The 20,520-nt window shown below is 44.1% G+C and overlaps 9 non-coding genes across 9 annotated transcripts; 6 read left to right on the top strand and 3 right to left on the bottom strand.

Annotated features, from left to right (window-relative positions):
- The first annotated feature begins 913 nt into the window (after positions 1-913).
- TRNAL-CAA (transfer RNA leucine (anticodon CAA)) lies at positions 914-1,025 on the top strand. The gene is made up of 2 exons: positions 914-951; positions 980-1,025. It is a non-coding gene; the product is annotated as a tRNA-Leu (tRNA).
- A 385-nt stretch (positions 1,026-1,410) lies between these two features.
- On the top strand, positions 1,411-1,521 carry TRNAL-CAA (transfer RNA leucine (anticodon CAA)). Its single transcript has 2 exons — positions 1,411-1,448; positions 1,476-1,521. It is a non-coding gene; the product is annotated as a tRNA-Leu (tRNA).
- Positions 1,522-2,108: 587 nt separating this feature from the next.
- Positions 2,109-2,181, top strand: TRNAR-UCG (transfer RNA arginine (anticodon UCG)). The gene has a single exon. It is a non-coding gene; the product is annotated as a tRNA-Arg (tRNA).
- Positions 2,182-3,529: 1,348 nt separating this feature from the next.
- Positions 3,530-3,641, bottom strand: TRNAL-CAA (transfer RNA leucine (anticodon CAA)). Its single transcript has 2 exons — positions 3,604-3,641; positions 3,530-3,575 (listed from the first exon to the last, which is right to left on the bottom strand). It is a non-coding gene; the product is annotated as a tRNA-Leu (tRNA).
- A 1,368-nt stretch (positions 3,642-5,009) lies between these two features.
- TRNAR-UCG (transfer RNA arginine (anticodon UCG)) lies at positions 5,010-5,082 on the top strand. The gene has a single exon. It is a non-coding gene; the product is annotated as a tRNA-Arg (tRNA).
- Positions 5,083-11,452: 6,370 nt separating this feature from the next.
- On the bottom strand, positions 11,453-11,564 carry TRNAL-CAA (transfer RNA leucine (anticodon CAA)). Its single transcript has 2 exons — positions 11,527-11,564; positions 11,453-11,498 (listed from the first exon to the last, which is right to left on the bottom strand). It is a non-coding gene; the product is annotated as a tRNA-Leu (tRNA).
- A 2,818-nt stretch (positions 11,565-14,382) lies between these two features.
- On the top strand, positions 14,383-14,455 carry TRNAR-UCG (transfer RNA arginine (anticodon UCG)). Its single transcript has one exon. It is a non-coding gene; the product is annotated as a tRNA-Arg (tRNA).
- A 2,260-nt stretch (positions 14,456-16,715) lies between these two features.
- On the bottom strand, positions 16,716-16,827 carry TRNAL-CAA (transfer RNA leucine (anticodon CAA)). Its single transcript has 2 exons — positions 16,790-16,827; positions 16,716-16,761 (listed from the first exon to the last, which is right to left on the bottom strand). It is a non-coding gene; the product is annotated as a tRNA-Leu (tRNA).
- An 862-nt stretch (positions 16,828-17,689) lies between these two features.
- Positions 17,690-17,762, top strand: TRNAR-UCG (transfer RNA arginine (anticodon UCG)). The gene has a single exon. It is a non-coding gene; the product is annotated as a tRNA-Arg (tRNA).
- The last annotated feature ends 2,758 nt before the right edge of the window (positions 17,763-20,520 follow it).

Here is a 20,520-nt window from a genome sequence, read left to right as displayed (position 1 = left end):
GCGACCTTTCTGATTAGGCGATTGAGTGTATACTGTGATGTTCAATATATGCTGATCACTGGTGCTTTTATGTCTTTTTCATGGGCTAATATGCTCAAAAAAATATTTTAGTCCAGAGAGAGGTATCACAGATATTCATATTTATGTTTTGATATATGATTGATATTTTATTTCAATACATAAATTAAACAAAGAAGAAAAAAAAAAAAAAAAAGAGTGCGTCCCTGGGTGGGCTTGAACCACCAACCTTTCGGTTAACAGCCGAACGCGCTAACCGATTGCGCCACAGAGACTTACATGGTAAATCAAGCATGAAAACTCCCTGGTATCCTGTGTTATCCTGTGTGTGTACCCATAGCGATCGTTCATTTAATACGTGCTTTTCCCTAGCCATTTACTCTTAAAAGATTATGGGATGACCAGGATATGCTAAGAGACCTTAGGCTTTCCCTGGTATACACTATAATAGAGTGATTTCCTTGGGTATGTATTCCATATTGTATGGGAAGGTACATGGATTTGGGGCTTTTAGTTTATGATGCGGCAGCATAACAAACAGGCCCATTCCAAAACACAGGTTTTGTATATTGTATTTAAATTTAAATGTAACTGCAGCTAAGCAAAGCATGAATAAAACACATTTCAAGCTTCTAAAAACGGCGGGGATTATTTACTAAATTATTTATTTATAAAATATTTTACTTTTTAATTGGAATATTTCATCAAATCAGCACAGAATGCCAAATTGTTACTATTAGGAATTCAATTCACTACAATTCGAATATCACATGTAAATGTAGTTTTCTCTTTAAGAGGAGATGATCATATGGAACGTACATGTACATATACTTTATTTTGAGCACATATGCGGGTGTTACATTATATCACTAGTTTTCCTCAATCTCTTCAGGTTGTCAGGATGGCCGAGCGGTCTAAGGCGCCAGACTCAAGAGTAATAGCTCTTCCCAGCACTTGGGAGTTCTGGTCTCCGAATGGAGGCGTGGGTTCAAATCCCACTTCTGACAAATGTTTTTTTTTTTCTTCTTTACCTATATTTGTGATTCAGAATCAGAATTCAGAATATCTTATTGAATTATTATTTTTTTTTCAATAAAATTTTTATTTCACTTTTTTTTACCCCACAAAACAAGACAATTAATTTGGACGCATGCTATTAGAAAGCGGAGACTCATTTACTGAGGATATCTAATTCAATATCTTATTGAATTATTAGTTATTTAAAAGAAGCAGGCGAACTGTCCAAAACTCGTACAGAAATAATTCGTCTCAAACTCCCATTCTCCTGAATAATGCAGTTTCCTATTCAGAACAAGTCATACCATATAATAAGACACACAAAGTCACCACACCAGGCTTTGTATACTTTACAGCAACGTAGCGATATTAACTGTCAGGATGGCCGAGTGGTCTAAGGCGCCAGACTCAAGAGTAATCTCTTCACTCAGTGTTGGGTGTTCTGGTCTCCGAATGGAGGCGTGGGTTCAAATCCCACTTCTGACATACATTTTTTTTTAATTCAGCATGCTTTTAAAATTATTAATTATTCAAATTGAAAAAAAAACAACACATTATTAAAATTATTTCGTTCATATATATAATTGTTTATTTGTCTACTCTACATACTAGCCAGCAGAGCAGGAGAAGTTATGTGGAACGTAAAAACCTCAAGTCACTAACATATAAGGTTGGATTTAAATAATGGTAGCAGAAATGCTGTCTGGTTTAGGCAAATTGACTTTACAGCTTTTTTGTATTACTTTACATATAGTTTACCAATTTATTTCACTTTGGCAACAGGGTGTATAGGTGTATGTATGTTTCATAGCTGTTATTTCACTAGACAGATTTTATTAGACTTATATGTACATTAGTAACTCCCCAGATCAAATAATTTAGCTTTAGAAAAAGGGGGGGGGAGGCTATCATTTCACTATTTATATTACACCATGTACATTAGTAACTCCCCAGATCAAAAATAAATTAAAAAATTGATTACGTAAACAGATTTTGTAATGTAGAAAATACATGACATACTATTGTTCAAAACGTATACTACCCACATCACCCACGACTATTGCCCTATGGATGACCGCGTGGCCTAATGGATAAGGCGTCTGACTTCGAATCAGAAGATTGAGGGTTCGAGTCCCTTCGTGGTCGATTTTTTTTTTATTATATGTGAACTTACTAAATAAATAGCAAAATTCAAATATATTTACCATTTTTGATTAGGCACTACTAATATAAGTGATTAACTTTTTTTTTTAAGAAAGCAAACTACTTGGGATAGCCAAATTATTTCATCTAGAACAGTGGTTCCCAACCTTTTTTCACTTAAAGGACCACTATAGTGCCAGGAAAACAAACTTGTTTTCCTGGCACTATGTAGTCCTTAGGGGTTAAAACCCCTTCAGCAACTTACCTTTATCCAGCGCGGGGCTCCCTCTGTGCTGGTGACCTCTCCTCCCCCTCGACGTCGGCTCCAGAACCCCCATTGGAAAGCATTACTCAATGCTTTCCAGTGGACGTCAGCGTCTTCTCAATGTGATTTTCCCCCAGAGACAGCTTACAGATGAAGTGTGTATAGCGAATGAAGAGTGTGTGTCTGTGTAGTGGATGTAGTGTTTGTGTGTATTAGATGCAGTGTGTCTAGTGCATGCAGAGTGTGTGTTTGTGTAATGAACGTAGTGTGTGTCTAGGTAATGCAGAGTGCGTTTGTGTAGTGGATGTAGTGTTTGTGTGTATTAGATGCAATATGTGTAGTGCATGCAGAGTGCATGTTCATGTAGGAAGCCCACGTACCGTCCCAAGGAAGAGCGGTTGGACAGGACCCTCTGATATGTCGACTACTACGAGGCATCAAATTAAGACGACCCCCAGCACCTAAATACCAACATCTATGGGATGTGGATGTCGTCCTGAGGGACTGGCCCCCTAACGAACTATTGTCCTTAAAACAACTTAAAACAACCCATGGGGGCCGGCGGGGAGGACAGTAGGTCCCCGGGGCGGATCGAACATCGCATGTGTTCGCCCGCGGCGGCGAACGCGAACATGCTATGTTCGCCGGGAACTATTCGCCAGCGAATAGTTCGGGACATCACTACTTGTGATGTCGCATTAGTCAAGAGGAAATGATTGGTTATGCTTGGACTTATATACACTCTGACTCACTCTGATTGGTTATTTCTTTTAACAGTTTTTTCTTTGCTGCTATGGAGTTAGCAAAGAAAGTTAATGCAAAATATTCGCCTCCTGTCATTATTAAAATTAAGATTATTAGTACACTGCGCTTGCATAATCTTCAATTCTTCACTATGTGTTTAGGGAAATCCACTCTACTATTAATTTGATTTGTTTGATCTAAAAAAGATATACCTGTGGTGGTACAATTGTTACAAATTGTAATACTTTTAAAAAACACGCAGTTGATGTGCTTTATGTGGGAATAGAGTGTTCCTTCAATTAAGAAAGTGAAACACCTTGCATAGTTCCGTTTGCAAAATTTTGTCAGAAGTGGGATTTGAACCCACGCCTCCATTCGGAGACCAGAATTCCCAAGTGAAGGGAAGAGATTATACTCTTGAGTCTGGCACCTTAGACCGCTCGGCCATCCTGACAACTATACATAGAGCAAAAAGAAAGTAGGAAGAATGGTAATGACTACACCAGAACTTTTTGATTTTAATGTACTCTTTCTTTTTAAATTCTTTATTTTGCTGTGCATATTGTTACATACACGCTTGTCATTCCCCAAGAGCAGGTAACAAGCAGCAGAGTACAAAGCATATAAACACATATAGGACATGTAATTAAACTTGCATTTTTTTTATTTTATTTTTTTAAAGGTGAATAATCATGAGTAAACTATTGTGTGAGTAAGCTGTTATGATTTTTCTAAGTGCTTAGTTGGATTGACTGTGTTATCTCATGCTTAAGTAACAGCAAAAAGGTAAACAGTGGATTAACTGTGGGTTAGACCAGTTTAGTTGCTTATAACCGAGCAGTCTGACCCTTTCCGTGGAACTATGCAGTAAGGCTGTGCTGGATTTTAGAGGGCTCTAGTAAAAAGCTTAAGGACTATATTAAGCACTACAAAAATATAGGTAGTGTCATCTTGATAGGTACATCCCTCGTGCTGTGGGTATTTATGTAGAGGCATAGTCGTGGCTCTGTCGGTAGGAGGTAAACGATGATACTAGAAGTTAGGTTATGATTTTCGCGAAGTACAAATCAAAAATCTAAATGAGCAAGCATAATGAAGGGTCTTGGTCGCTTTTGGGAAGTGTGTCCCTCTGTCCTATCTAGCCCTTGCTGTAGTTATCAACCAGGGAGATTACTCCCCGTGCCCAAGTCACCCATAGGCATTGGGGGGGGGGTTTGGGGGAACAAATAGGTAGAGAACCTGTCGGTCGCCTAAGTGGTTGCATATTTAACTCCGCAAGCTGTCAGCAGGTTCAAGTGGTACAGGGTTTTGGGTGCCTTGGGTAGCTTGTCTCTGCCCAGGGGTTCGCCAGAAAGGCCCATGCTGTGTAGGATCGCTGCCACTTCTTTGACGTCTTGGTCCCGTCTCCATGGAGGATGGTCAGGGTACGAGAGAGATGCCACCGGTAGCGAATCTTATTTTGCTGTAGGACCGACGATCCGCTGTCACCCAAAGATCTCATCAAAGATCTCCCTCACCGGCCAGAGGCATTTACAGGCAGCTGCCAGCTGGGGAGGGAGGGAGGGAGGGAGGAGAGGACCCAGCGAGCTCTTGCCAGCAGCTCCGGCAACACTCAGATCTCAAGATCTCTGCAGGCTGGGTGGGCTTGAACCACCAACCTTTCGGTTAACAGCCGAACGCGCTAACCAATTGCGCTACAGAGACTTACATGGTAAATCAACCACGAAAACTCCCTGGTATCCTGTGTTATCCTGTGTGTGTACCCATATCGATCGTTCAAACGTATACTACCCACATCACCCACGACTATTGCCCTATGGATGACCGCGTGGCCTAATGGATAAGGCGTCTGACTTCGAATCAGAAGATTGAGGGTTCGAGTCCCTTCGTGGTCGATTTTTTTTTTATTATATGTGAGCTTACTAAATAAATAGCAAAATTCAAATATATTTACCATTTTTGATTAGGCACTACTAATATAAGTGATTAACTTCTTTTTTTTAAGAAAGCAAACTACTTGGGATAGCCAAATTATTGTATCACACACTGATACAAAAGGACACAGATACATACTAACAGACACACATACTGAAACAGACATACTGAGACATACACACAGGCATACATAGTGACAGACACATAATAACATACATACAGACACACATACATACAGACACCGACATACATACATACATACACACACACACACACACACATTCATACATACAGACACTGACATCCATACACACATACATTCATAATGGCATACAGACATACAGACTGACATACATGCATACATACAGACATCCATATACACATACACACAGACCTACGTTCATAATAATATGCAGACATACAGACATACATATATACATATATAATGACATACAGACATACATATATACATACATATATACATACATAGACATACATGCATACAGACATACATGTATGCATACAGACATACACAAACAGACATACGTAGACATACATGCATGCAGTCAGACAGACAGACAGACATACACACATACAGACATGCATCCAGACATACAGACATACACACATAGACATACGGACAGACATACATGCATGCAGACAGACATACATACACAGACAGACATACATACACATACATGCATCCAGACACACAGACATACATGCATACAGACAGACATGCACACATACAGACAGACAGACATAGACATACAGACAGACATGCATGCATCCAGACATACATACATAGACATACATGCATACAGACATACATGCATACAGACATACATGCATACAGACAGACACAGACAGACAGACATACATGCATACAGACAGACATACAGACAGACAGACACACAGAAATACACATACATGCATACAGACACACAGACATACATACAGACATACACACATACAGACAGACAGACATACACGCATACAGACACACAGACAGAAACATACATACATACATACATACATGCACACACACAGCTCATTTTCCAGCCACCCTCCTGTCTCTTACCTTTTCTTTGCAGGAGGGTGGCTGGGGATGATGGGAGTCGGCGCTGCTCCCTCTTCATTGCCTGGCTCTCCCTCTTCACAGCTGGGCGGGCGGGCTGCGCGCTCCTCCCGCGCGGAGTGAGCTGGGAGGAAGTGAGCACTTCCTCCCAGCAGCACTTGCGGCTGCTTTTTTTTTTTTTAAAGGGGCCCGGTCGCGCTATACAACGGCCACAGCGCTGACCGGGCCCCTGAAGGAGGGGGCTCATCGGGTGGCCCTAAGTGTATGGGCCACCCGATGTGCCCCACACGTGGGGCCCGGGAGGCCGGGCCCCCCAGGGCCGCCGGGCTCGTGACAACTGTTATGGTTGTCACCCCCTGATGGCGGCCCTGAGTCAGTGGCGGATCCAGAAGCTAATCTCAGGAGGGGCACTGGCAGATTATTTTAAGAAACAATCCAGGCACAATAACCACTACAGCTCTCTGTAGTGGTTTTGGTGCCAGGAGTTGCTGTGGCGCCCTCCCAGAGTAAGTAGTCAAACTGTTTAAAAAAATGTTTGATAACTTACCCATGTCTGCCGGGATAGGGGTTGTAGTGTGTATGTGTGTGAGGGGTGCAGTGTGTGTGAGGGTCGCAGTATGTGTATGGATGGGTAGTGCGTGTGTGAGAGGGGTGCAGTGTATGTATGGGGTAGCAATATGTATATTGGGAGCAGTGTGTTTGTGTGTAAATGGTGCAGTGTGTGTATTGGGAGTAGTGTGTTTGTGCGTGAGTGGCGCAGCGTGTTTTTGTGTGAGGGGTGCTTTGTGTGTGTATGGGGGGCAGTGAGTGTATTGGGGGCTATGTGTAAGGGGGGGCTGTGTGTGTGTAAGAGGGGCTATGTATGTAAGGGGGAGCTGTGTGTGTAAGGGGGGGCTGTGTGTAAGAGGGGGGCTGTGTATGTAAGGGAGGATGTGTATGTTAGAGGGGGGCTGTGTATGTTAGAGGGGGGCTGTGTGTGTAAGAGGGGGCTGTGTGTGTAAGGGGGGCTGAGTATGTAAGGGGGGCTGAGGATGTAAGGGGGGGCTGTGTGTGTAAAGGGGGTCTGTGTATGTAAGGGGGGGCTGTGTGTGTAAAGGGGGTCTGTGTATGTAAGGGGGGTCTGTGTATGTAAGGGGGGCTGTGTGTGTGTAAGAGGGTCTGTGTGTGTAAGGGGGGTCTGTGTGTGTAAGGGGGGGCTGTGTGTGTAAGTGGGGGCTGTGTATGTAAGGGGGGCTGTGTATGTAAGGGGGGGCTGTGTGTTTAAGGGGGGGCTGTGTATGTAAGAGGGGGGCTGTGTATGTTGGGGGGGCTGTGTATGTAAGAGGGGGGCTGTGTAGGTAAGGGGGGCTGTGTAGGTAAGGGGGGACTGTGTATGTAAGGGGGGACTGTGTATGTAAGGGGGGACTGTGTAGGTAAGGGGGGGCTGTGTATGTAAGGGGGGCTGTGTAGGTAAGGGGGGGGGCTGTGTAGGTAAGGGGGGCTGTGTGGTGCAGTGTGTGAGAGGATAGGGGGGCAGATAAAAGATATTTTTTTTTGTTTTAATTATTAAATAAATAAAGCTAATGTCCCCCCTCCCTTCTTACCTTTGCTGAGGGAGGGGGAGACATTGCTTTCTCTTCCATTCCCTGGTGGTTCTAGTGGGGGAGTGAACTCTAACCTGCAGCTCGCTAGAGTTCACTCTCGCGAGAACGGAGCGTTGCCATGGTAACGCTCCATGCTCGCGAGAGGAGAACCCGGCGGAGCTGCAGGTAAGAGCTCCCGGGTTCTCTCTCCCACTCCCTCCCCTGCCGGCCGCCCAGCAATGTGCCTGTGGGCCGGGGAGGGAGATCACTGATCTCCCCTCCGGTCCGTGCAGGCAATCAGCAGGGCTGGTGCTTGGATAGCACCAGCCCTGCATGGGCCGGCAGGGGAGAGCCTCGGGCAGCAATATTTTCTCGGGGGGGGGCAATTGCCCCGTTGCCCCCCCCCTGGATCCGCCAATGCCCTGAGTATGTGTTTGTGTAGTGGAGGTAATGTGTATAGTGAATGTACTGTGTGTGTTTGTGTACTAGAGGTAGATCTTGGTGAATGCCATGTGTGTTTGTGTAGTGGAGGTAGAGTATAGTGAATGCAGTGTGTGTGTGTAGTGAATGTTGTGTGTATGGTGAATGCAGTGTGTGTTTATGTTGTGGATGTAGTGTGCGTGTTTTTGTAGTGGATGCCATGTGTCAAAGTCTTGTGAGGCAACCCTTCAAGGGGTGTTTTTTTCAGGGCTGGTCGGCAACGGGGCCGTGCCACCAGCCGATTCTGGCCATCAGGCCCTCGCATGGGACACCCACAAAAATTCTACCCGCAACAAGGGTATCAAGACAACACTAGAAGACACTACCCCTACTACCAAAGGGGCACAGACAGAGGACGTGGTGGTCGCGGACGTACCCACGCAAGATTCCCAGCAGGTAAGAGACCAACACTTATCAATGCCTTAACTAACCATGAGTGCAGGCCGTGTTTCTCTTTTTTGCCAAAATTGGGCAAAACTGTCCACAGACGCTTGGGTACTACAGACGGTCAACGGGTACCACATCAAATTATGAACGTTTCCCGTATAGAGGTATCCTCCTCGTCCTTTATGCCTCTCAGCTTCAGACGCTCCCCTCATAGAAGTGGAGCTCTGCAAACTACACACAAAGGCGCTATACAACCTGTACACCAACAAGGAGGCTTCTTCAGCCATATGTTCCTCGTCTGCAAGAAAACCAGGGATTTCAGGCCGGTGATCAATTTAAGAGAACTGAACGCCCATGTGACCTATCGTCACTTCAAAATGGAGGACATACACTTACTGAGGGACCTCCTTCAAGAAAAGGATTGGTTTACGCACCTAGACCTCAAAGACGCATACTTACCGATCCCAATTCACGAGGATAGCCGACCCTTCCTTCGGTTCTTATGGAACGGCTTCCCGTGGCAATTCAAGTGCCTCCCTTTCGGGCTCAGTTCTGCACTATGGTGCTTCACGAAAATGATGACACCAGTGGTCACACACCTCAGGACTCACGGGATCAGATGCATCATCTACCTGGACGACATTCTCTTATTCTGCAGAACGAGGGAACTGGCCGTACAACATACCGACTATATGGTACAATTGTTAGAATCCCTGGGCTTCGTAGTCAACAGGGCCAAATCCGCAATGAACCCCGTACAGAAAATCCAATTCCTGGGCTTCGAGATAGACTCCAGGTCTTGCACTCTCCACCTCCCGTCTACCAAAGTGACAGCCATCAAGAAAGAGATCCGCAGAGTACTTAAGCTAGACTCAATTCCGCTCCGCCAACTGGCACGGATCGTTGGCCTACTTTCATCATCGATACAAGCTATATTTCCAGGCCCTCTGCATTACCGTGCCATGCAACGGTTGAAAGCCCGCTTCCTGCGACGGAACCACACATACAACCAACCAGTCCCGCTGACGGATGAAGTACGTCAAGAACTCGAGTGGTGGCTCAACTAAATGCAAGTTTGGAATGGTCGGGCCATCTTCGGCAACCACCCGGACTTTGTCCTGGAATCTGACGTGAGTCGACTGCGATGGGGCGCCACGGATGGAGAAACATCCACGGGAGGAACGTGGACAACCCAAGAACTCTTCATGCACATCAACTGCCTGGAGCTACTAGTGGGGTCATTTGCTATACGCAGCCTAACGAAAGGACAATTCAACTGTTGTATACTTCTACGGATGGACAACATATCGGCAGCACGATACATCAATCACTTGGGTGGTACCTGATCACAAACACTGGTAAATTTGACTAAGGAAATCTTCGACTACTGCCTTCCGCGCAACATCACGATACGCACAGAACACGTGCAGATTGGTACTCCCGACACTGGAGAGATGCCAGCAACTGGCAATTGAACCCGCAGATATTCGCCTACCTGAACGAACAGAAAGGACCCTTCCTACTGGATCTGTTTGCTTCACACAACAAGTACCACAGTTTAACAGCTGGCTCCCACACCTGGAATGCCTGGTGGTCGACGCTTTCACCCAACACAAGGGGCTTATGCCTTTCCCCAATTCGCCATGATCGCGAGGGTTCTCCACCACATCTGGAGACGAGTAGTGAGACTAACCCTCCTGACGCCTCTATGGCCGAGCCAACCCTGGTTCCCAGACCTTCTTGAATTGTCTTGCCAGGACTCGATTCTACTGCCGAACGACGACAACCTACTCAGGGACCCAGCGGGGAACCCACACCCGATGCTGTTGGACGGACGCCTATCCTTGGTAGCCTGGATTCTTTCAGGGGAGAATGGTGTACCAACGACTTATCGTCAATGACTAAGGACCTCCTATGTGACTCCTGGGCCCCGGGGACACGAAAGAGTTACTTATCCGCATGGCGATTTTGGACCAGTTGGTGCATGGAACGAAGCCTGGATCCCTTTACAGCCCCTGTTTCAGATATCATGAATTTTCTCTAGTCTATCTTCGAAGAAGGCAAATCATATCGCACCATCAACGTTATTAAATCGGCTATCTCGGCAGCCCACGTACCGTCCCAAGGAAGAGCGGTTGGACAGGACCCTCTGATATGTCGACTACTACGAGGCATCAAATTAAGACGACCCCCAGCACCTAAATACCAACATCTATGGGATGTGGATGTCGTCCTGAGGGACTGGCCCCCTAACGAACTATTGTCCTTAAAACAACTTAAAACAACCCATGGGGGTCGGCGGGGAGGACAGTAGGTCCCCGGGGCGGATCGAACATCGCATGTGTTCGCCCGCGGCGGCGAACGCGATCATGCTATGTTCGCCGGGAACTATTCGCCAGCGAATAGTTCGGGACATCACTACTTGTGATGTCGCATTAGTCAAGAGGAAATGATTGGTTATGCTTGGACTTATATACAATCTGACTCACTCTGATTGATTATTTCTTTTAACAGTTTTTTCTTTGCTGCTATGGAGTTAGCAAAGAAAGTTAATGCAAAATATTCGCCTCCTGTCATTATTAAAATTAAGATTATTAGTACACTGCGCTTGCATAATCTTCAATTCTTCACTATGTGTTTAGGGAAATCCACTCTACTATTAATTTGATTTGTTTGATCTAAAAAAGATATACCTGTGGTGGTACAATTGTTACAAATTGTAATACTTTTAAAAAACACGCAGTTGATGTGCTTTATGTGGGAATAGAGTGTTCCTTCAATTAAGAAAGTGAAACACCTTGCATAGTTCCGTTTGCAAAATTTTGTCAGAAGTGGGATTTGAACCCACGCCTCCATTCGGAGACCAGAATTCCCAAGTGAAGGGAAGAGATTATACTCTTGAGTCTGGCGCCTTAGACCGCTCGGCCATCCTGACAACTATACATAGAGCAAAAAGAAAGTAGGAAGAATGGTAATGACTACACCAGAACTTTTTGATTTTAATGTACTCTTTCTTTTTAAATTCTTTATTTTGCTGTGCATATTGTTACATACACGCTTGTCATTCCCCAAGAGCAGGTAACAAGCAGCAGAGTACAAAGCATATAAACACATATAGGACATGTAATTAAACTTGCATTTTTTTTATTTTATTTTTTTAAAGGTGAATAATCATGAGTAAACTATTGTGTGAGTAAGCTGTTATGATTTTTCTAAGTGCTTAGTTGGATTGACTGTGTTATCTCATGCTTAAGTAACAGCAAAAAGGTAAACAGTGGATTAACTGTGGGTTAGACCAGTTTAGTTGCTTATAACCGAGCAGTCTGACCCTTTCCGTGGAACTATGCAGTAAGGCTGTGCTGGATTTTAGAGGGCTCTAGTAAAAAGCTTAAGGACTATATTAAGCACTACAAAAATATAGGTAGTGTCATCTTGATAGGTACATCCCTCGTGCTGTGGGTATTTATGTAGAGGCATAGTCGTGGCTCTGTCGGTAGGAGGTAAACGATGATACTAGAAGTTAGGTTATGATTTTCGCGAAGTACAAATCAAAAATCTAAATGAGCAAGCATAATGAAGGGTCTTGGTCGCTTTTGGGAAGTGTGTCCCTCTGTCCTATCTAGCCCTCGCTGTAGTTATCAACCAGGGAGATTACTCCCTGTGCCCAAGTCACCCATAGGCATGGGGGGGGGGGTGTGTGGGGGAACAAATGGGTAGAGAACCTGTCGCCTAAGTGGTTGCGTATTTAAGAAGAAGGTTCCAACTGCTTTCAGGTGGTGGCTCGGGCATAGGGTTCCGAAGCAGGCGGTCTGGGCACAAACTCCGCAAGCTGTCAGCAGGTTCAAGTGGTGCAGGGTTTCGGGTGCCTTGGGTAGCTTGTCTCTGCCCAGGGGTTCGCCAGAAAGGCCCATGCTGTGTAGGATCGCTGCCACTTCTTTGACGTCTTGGACTGTGTGGGTCCCGTCTCCATGGAGGATGGTCAGGGTACGAGAGAGATGCCACCGGTAGCGAATCTTATTTTGCTGTAGGACCGACGATCCGCTGTCGCCCAAAGATCTCATCAAAGATCTCCCTCACCGGCCCAGAGGCATTTACAGGCGGCTGCCAGCTGGGAAGGGAGGGAGGAGAGGACCCGGCGAGCTCTTGCCAGCAGCTCCGGCAACACTCAGATCTCGAGATCTCTGCAGGCTAGAGTTCACTCTCACCACTAGGACCACCAGGGAAGGATGGCACCCTCCTCAATGGATACCTGGCTCCCCTCCATGGCAACACGGCTCCCCCCTCCCAGGCTAAAGGTAAGAAGGGAGGGCGATATAACTTTTATTATTTTTATTATTAATTCACACACACACACACACACAATCTCCTATACACACCCTGGGTCCTTTACACATTAGATCTCCTACACACACACACTGCACCACCTACACACACACATACAACATTCTCTAAACACACCCTCTCTACAACCCCTACACACACTACGTCACCTATACACACACACACACACTAAAGCCCGTATGCACACACTCGCTACATCCCCTATAACACTATGCCCCCTATACACACACTCTCTACAGCCCCATGTCACACATATTACACCACAAACACAAATGAAATTGACCTATTTACACAATACCACACCACACTCTACACACACGCAATCCCACAAGCAGGCTCCAAACACATGCACCATACATTTTCCTGGCCCTTTTATCCTCTGGTATCCCACTTGTGGAGACACCAGAGACAATTTAAAAGCAAACACAGCGCAAGCATGTTAATAAATTTGCTTGTGCTGCGCAGAACAAATTCAGGGCCTTTTTCTAATGCCAGAGCTCTTCTGCGGGGCTCTGCGCATTGAACCAACATGCTCACTTTGAGAGGGGACGTGCTTGTCATTAGTGATGACAAAACACACCCACTCTGGCCCTGTCCCCTTCTTAGGGGGCCACTCTGATTGAAAAATGCCAGGGCCTAATTTTTTTCCCAGTCCGGCCCTGCTTTCAGGTTTATTCACTAAAAGAGAATTGTCAGGAATTCAAAGTGAATTCCAAATTTAAAGGGACAATAAAAGCACTGCAGTTTACTGTAGTTCGCTGGTAAAGATTCTTTTAATGCAGCCTCATAAATGCAAACACTGCCTTTTTTTAATAGGGGGACACTACATGAAAATGCTGAATGTTCTCGATAGAGAAGCATTAAAGGACCACTCTAGGCACCCAGACCACTTCAGCTTAATGAAGTGGTCTGGGTGCCAGGTCCAGCTAGGGTTAACTAATTGTTTTATAAACATAGCAGTTTCAGAGAAACTGCTATGTTTATCAATTAGTTAAGCCTTCCCCCTAATCCTCTAGTGGCTGTCTCACTGACAGCCGCTAGAGGCGCTTGCGTGATTCTCACTGTGAAAATCACAGTGAGAGCACGCAAGCGTCCATAGGAAAGCCTTATGAATGCTTTCCTATGTGACCGGCTGAATGCGCGCGCAGCTCTTGCCGCGCGTGCGCATTCAGCCGACGGGGAGGAACGGAGGCGGAGAGGAGAAGGAGAGCTCCCCGCCCAGCGCTGGAAAAAGGTAAGTTTTTACCCCTTTCCAGAGCCGGGCGGGAGTGGGGGCACCCTCAGGGCACTCTAGTGCCAGGAAAACGAGTATGCTTTTCTGCCACTAGAGTGGTCCTTTAATCTAATCTAATGCAACCCTATAAGTAATTACCACTTGACAAAGCAATTCATTAAGAAAATAAAACATATGTGACCGTGTGGCCTAATGGATAAGGCGTCTGACTTCGAATCAGAAGATTGAGGGTTCGAGTCCCTTCATGGTCGTTTTTTTTAATTTTTAGTTTTAATTTTCTGACTTGAATTCATATCAGCTATTTGGTAAGCCAATACCAATATTAGCTAACTAAGCAGTGACTAAATGCATGTTGTTTAATAAAGGAAATTACTTTGGAAAATGCGTTCACAGCAGAGAAGTAAGGGAAATGCACAGAGCTCTCATTAATGGAACATTGTAGCGTTAGGATAACAAACATGTATTCCTAGCGCCATAGCATTCTCTACAACAGGGGTTCCCAATTCATTTTTCTCGTGAAACCCTTTGATATAGTGTATCAACATCATGGAACCCTTCCCCCTTTCCCCAACACCCTGACACACATATACACACATATACACACACACTGGCACACAAATATGTATCTGTGCGTGTGTATGTATCTGTGTATCAAGGTGTGTGTATCTATGTTTGTATGTGCCAGTGTGTATATCTATGTATTTGACACACAGTTACACACACTGGCACACAGATACACACACATACACAGATAGACACACTGAAACTGGTACACACAGAGGCACATACACATGTTTATATTTGATGTTAACTCACCGTTTTCCTTCCTTCAGTGCTGCAGGCTGCTGGTAGAGGCTGGTGTGCCAGGTGCTCCATATCTGCTGCTCCCTTTTTTCCCTCCAGTCGGTGCTCTAACAGGTGTGCTCTGTCTGGGAGGAAGTGCTTAGACGACTGCGTGCCTGACCGGACCCCTGTTTAGCGATTAAATGCTTGGGCCAACCGACGAGCAAATCACAGCGGAACCCCAATTTTGTTCTCGTGGAACCCTAGTGTTCTGCGGAACACCAATTGGGAAACGCTGCTATTTAGGTGACCCCCCCACTCTAGAATTTAAAAAGGTTTAAATTGTAAGATTTATTTACCTTATATCCGGCGACGTGACACAGCTGCCCCACCCCTTTGGGTGATGCCAATCAAATCCTCTCCATGAGAAGCAAGGGGGACAGAAAAAGGGCACAGGAGAGAAGGGGGAAAAGAAAAATGGTACAGGAGAGAAGGGGGCACAATGAGACACAGAAAGGCTGGGGGGAGAATGAGATACACAGAAAGGCTGGGGGGAAGAGACACACAGAGCAAGGGTAAAAGGAGACATGCAGAGCAGAAGGGGACAAAAGAGACATACAAATGTTTTATCGTTTTACCTTCACATTCAGACGTTATATATTTGATACCCGTTGCACACTAATCATTTTAACAAATAAAGGATATATATACACACAGGTATCTATATATTTTCCTCAAGTTTAGAAACCGGTATGGATACTATCCAGTGACTTACTGATGCATTATTGATATCAGAGTCAGAGTTTGACTTCTCTGATATCTTTATCCTGAGGCCAAGCTTATAGGAACACTATAGTCACCAGAACAACTACAGCTTATTGTATTTGTTCTGGTGAGTAGAATCATTACCTTCCGGCTTTTTGATGTAAATACTGTATTTTCAGAGTGTTTACATTACAGCCTAGTGTTAGCCTACTGTTAGAGATCCTTCCGGGGTCATTGCTGCCTAAAATGCATCCAAACATTCAGTGTCTCCTCCCTCTGCATGCAGACACTGAACTTTCCTCATAGAGATTCATTGATTCAATTTATCTCTATGAGGAGATGCTGATTGGCCAGGGCTGTGTTTGAATTGTACTGGCTCTGCCCTTGATCTGCCTCCTTGTCAGTCTCAACCAATCCTATGGGGAAGCACTGTGATTGGATCAGGCCACCACTTCTGATGATGTCAGCAGGCAGTGGGCAGGTCTAAAGGAAACAGGGACAAAGTAAGCAGCTGCAGACTTAATAACAAGTAAGATTTTACTATATTTAGGAAGGCATGAGGGGACCAGGGTGGCTAGATGGTGGTTTTAACCCTATAAGGTCAGGAATGCATGTTTGTGTTCCTGGCCCTACAGTGCTCCTTTATGATAAAATATTGACTTTAGATTCAAACTTTGTATTTTATAAGCGCTTTTTATTGAATTTATATCAAAAGTTACATTTTAGATTAAAACGTGGATTTTTCAGGTTCTTTATATATTTTCTGTATTCGATTTATTTGGGTTCATGCCCTTTTTTCTCCAGTCCTAAATATTCACCCTCTAAATTGGTCAATACAGATATACGTTTGTATGTGGCAGTGGTGTACAATTGTAATTTTTTTTTTTTTAATCATTTTAAAAAACATGCAGTTCATTAAATTAATAAAATACATCAACATGCAGCGCTCCTTTTGCAAAATTTTGTCAGAAGTGGGATTTGAACCCACGCCTCCATTCGGAGACCAGAAATCCCAAGTGAAGGGAAGAGATTATACTCTTGAGTCTGGCGCCTTAGACCGCTCGGCCATCCTGACAACAGTTGTGTGACAAAAAAGAAAGTTATAAGGATGCTAATGACTATACCGGAACTTTTTGATTTTAGTGTATCCTTTTTTTTTTCTTTGGATTTAATGTCCAATTATTGTTATCCTAGTCAAGCTGTAACACTTTCAGGTTTATTCATCAAAGAGAGAATTGTCAGGAACTCTTAGTGAATTCCAAATTTAAAGGGACAATAAAAGCAACACAACCACTACAGTGTAATGTAGTTCTGGGGTATACATCCTCAGAACGGCAAACACTGCCCTTTGTGAAAAAAGGCAGTGTTTACATTGCATATTAAAGGACCACTATAGTGCCCTGAGGGTGCCCCCACCCTCAGGGCCCCCCTCCCACCGGGCTCTAGGGAGTGGAAGGGGTTAAACTTACCTCTTTCTCCAGCGCCGGGCGGGGGACTCTCCTCCTACTTTCCCGTCATCGGCTGTCTGCGCATGAGCGGTACGAGCCACGCGCGCATTCAGCCAATCTCATAGGAAAGCATTCTCAATGAGACAGCCACTAGAGGCTGGATTAACCCTATTATAAACATAGCAGTTTCTCTGAAATTGCTATATTTATAGAAAAAAGGGTTAAACCTAGCTGAACCTAAGCTGAAGTGGTCTGGGTGCCTATAGTGGTCCTTTAAGGACACCTCCAGTGGCTGTTACTCCGAAAACCACCAGCGGCACTTCCAGATGTAGCACTGCAATCTTTCCAGGAGTGACATTCAGTATTTTCACACTCTGCATGAAAATGTTGAATGTTCTCCAAAGAGAAACACTAATCTAATACAATTAAAAAAAAAAATACTGCTTGGCACAGCAACTGAAGTGTGTATAAGCACATTTACATAAAAGTGACCGTGTGGCCTAATGGATAAGGCGTCTGACTTCGAATCAGAAGAGTGAGGGTTCGAGTCCCTTCATGGTCGATTTTATTTATTTATATTATTTAAAATTTTCTGACTTGAATTAATAATTTCAGCTATTTTGTAAGCCAAAACCAATATTAGCTAAATATGTTTAATGAAGGAAACTAATTGGGATAGCCCAAGTATAAAAAAAATAATTGTTCGTAGCAGAGAAGCAAGGGACATGCATAGAGCTCTCATTAATGAAGAATTACAATGCATTCCTAGCACCATAGTATTATCTTTATTATTTAGCTGTGTCCCTCCACTCCCCTCATGACAAGCATTGGCTGAATAAACAAATCATCTCATTACAGAGAAAGCATCTCTGGTGGTCATTTCTACATACAGCCAGTGGTTTACATTGCTGGGCACTGCATCCAGACCACTTCATTGAGATAAAGTGATTTTGGTGACATTAGTCTCATTCTATGGGATTCTCTGCATGAAGACACTGGAGTTCCCCATAGAGATGCATAGAATCTATGAGGAGATGCTGATTGGCTCAGGGTGGCAATTTGCTGCGCATGCACACTAGCCTTCCGATGCTTCCCTATGGAGAAGCATTGGATTGGCTGAGATCTTCAGTTCAGCTACTGTGCCCTTAAAGGAACACTACCGTCACCCAGCCCAATTCACCTCAATTTAGGTTTAACCCTGCAATGTAATGACAGCCACTAGAGATGCTTCCTGCTACAGCAACCGAGTTAAACAGGGCTCGGCACCAATGTGCTTTAGATCCCCAATGCACCTCTATGAGGATCATTACATTAGACCAGGGATAGGCAACTTTCGGCACTCCAAATGTTATGGACTACATTTCTCCTGATACCTTGCCAGCATTATGGCTATACGAGTATTATGGGAGATGTAGTCCACAACATCTGGAGTGTTGGAGGTTTCCCACCCCCATAAGACTGAATCCGGAGGATAAAGAGAGAAGGTGAAATCAGCTCCCTCGGCACTGAAAGAAAGGTGAGTAAAAAATGATTTTTATACTGGGGGGGGATGGGAAGGGCACTTTGGTGTTAAGGACACAAAAGCATTAGGAGCACATGTTTGAAACTCACTCATAGGGTTATTCACTAAATGGAGAATGCAAAGTGAATATCAAATTTAGCCAAATTGGAAAAAAAAATCTCTAATTCCAGTTTCTCAGTTCTGTCCTAAAATTTGAAATCCACTTTGCATTTTAAAAGACTGTATTGAAGTTATTTGAGACAAGAGAACTGCCAGGAGTCCAAAATGGCTTTAATTTGGAAAATCGCTTTAAATTCCTGGCATTTCTGACACTAGTGAATAAACCTGCTTGTCCAACAACAACCTGAGGCTTGCAGTGCCCATGCTTGCAGCAGAAACACAGATGGAGGGTAATGGTGAGCTTACAAACAAAACGTTGACCATAACAGGAAGAATGGAACACTATTTCCAACAGTAAAATTGGATAAACATATAAATAAACATTCAAGATTTGCATATTTCTGGCCTGGTTGTAGCAGATTCTCTGGCATTAATTGGAGTAGAGACACTTTATAAATTGAAATACCTCAAATTTCCCCATGTATGGGCTTTAAAAGAAGAATCATAATATACAATGCTCCTTTCTACGCCCAGTGATCAGGAAAACACCTGTACAGAGCTGGATTTACCTGGCAGGAGCCTGTAGGCCTAGAATCCTAGGGCAGCCCATGCTTGTTTTTGAATGTGTGACTCTGGGGTGAATGTCGCCTGTAATAAAGTGTTTAGGATAGTGGGGGTTTAGTGACATCAGAGTTTAGGGTGTTTAATGTTAGGGGTTTAAAAACTTAAGAGGGGTTATAGTTGTATTATAACTGTTCAGAATTAGTGGTAATGGTTAGAATGGGATTTAATTTAGTATAGTGGTACATGGGGGTGTTTCGTTTTTAAGAGGAGTTAAGCCTAGGATTAAGGTAAAGGATATTGTTTCAGGTTTAGGCATAGAGGTATTCCATTTTGGATTACTGAAATTGGGTATTTATAGTACAGGTATATGGAGTTTGAAGGGTTATTTGCAAAGTACTCACCCTCCTATGACTGACAGAAGAGATACAGGAAATGTACATAGTGTGCATCACTCAATGCTGTCCCCTTATCTCCTGCAAGGCATTTCCACTGTGAGAGGCTGTTAATGGGCAGATCATGGGAAGTGATCTCTTCCTATTCCTCCTACTCTTCCTCTTCCTCTTCCTCTTCCTCTTCCTCTTCCTCTTCCTCTTCCTCTTCCTCTTCCTCTCCAGCCTCACAAACAGATATTGAAGGAGCCGGGAGAGCACGGAGTTTTACACCTTTTATAACTGTTCCTGCAGGTCTGTTGTAAAACGTAAGAGGCTAACTGGACTACAGATGACACTGGCCAAGGCTCATGGTGCTCAGGCAGTTTTGAGAAATTTTTGTTGATGTATTTTCACTTTTTATGCAAATAAATTGTGGTTTGGAGCAAGAACCATTAATCTTATTTACACAGACTGATTTCTAAACATTTTATGTTGTTTAAAGACACACTAAGAACAATAAGGATGTGAAATTCTCTGCCTGAAGAAGTGGTTTTATCAGAGTCCATACAGATGTTCAAACAGCTGCTAATTGCATACTTGCAAAAACAGAATATTCAAGGATATAATCTTTCAATGTAGGGTAATAACTGCTTGATCCAAGGATAAATCTGACTGCCATTCTGGGGTCAAGAAGGAATTGTTTTCCTATCTTGTTGCAAAATTGGAAGTGCTTCAAACTGGGTTTTTTGCCTTCTTTTGGATCA

Source organism: Pelobates fuscus, chromosome 9, assembly GCF_036172605.1.
Source record: "Pelobates fuscus isolate aPelFus1 chromosome 9, aPelFus1.pri, whole genome shotgun sequence".
NCBI lineage: Eukaryota > Metazoa > Chordata > Amphibia > Anura > Pelobatidae > Pelobates > Pelobates fuscus.
This window is presented reverse-complemented; position numbering and strand designations above follow the sequence as displayed.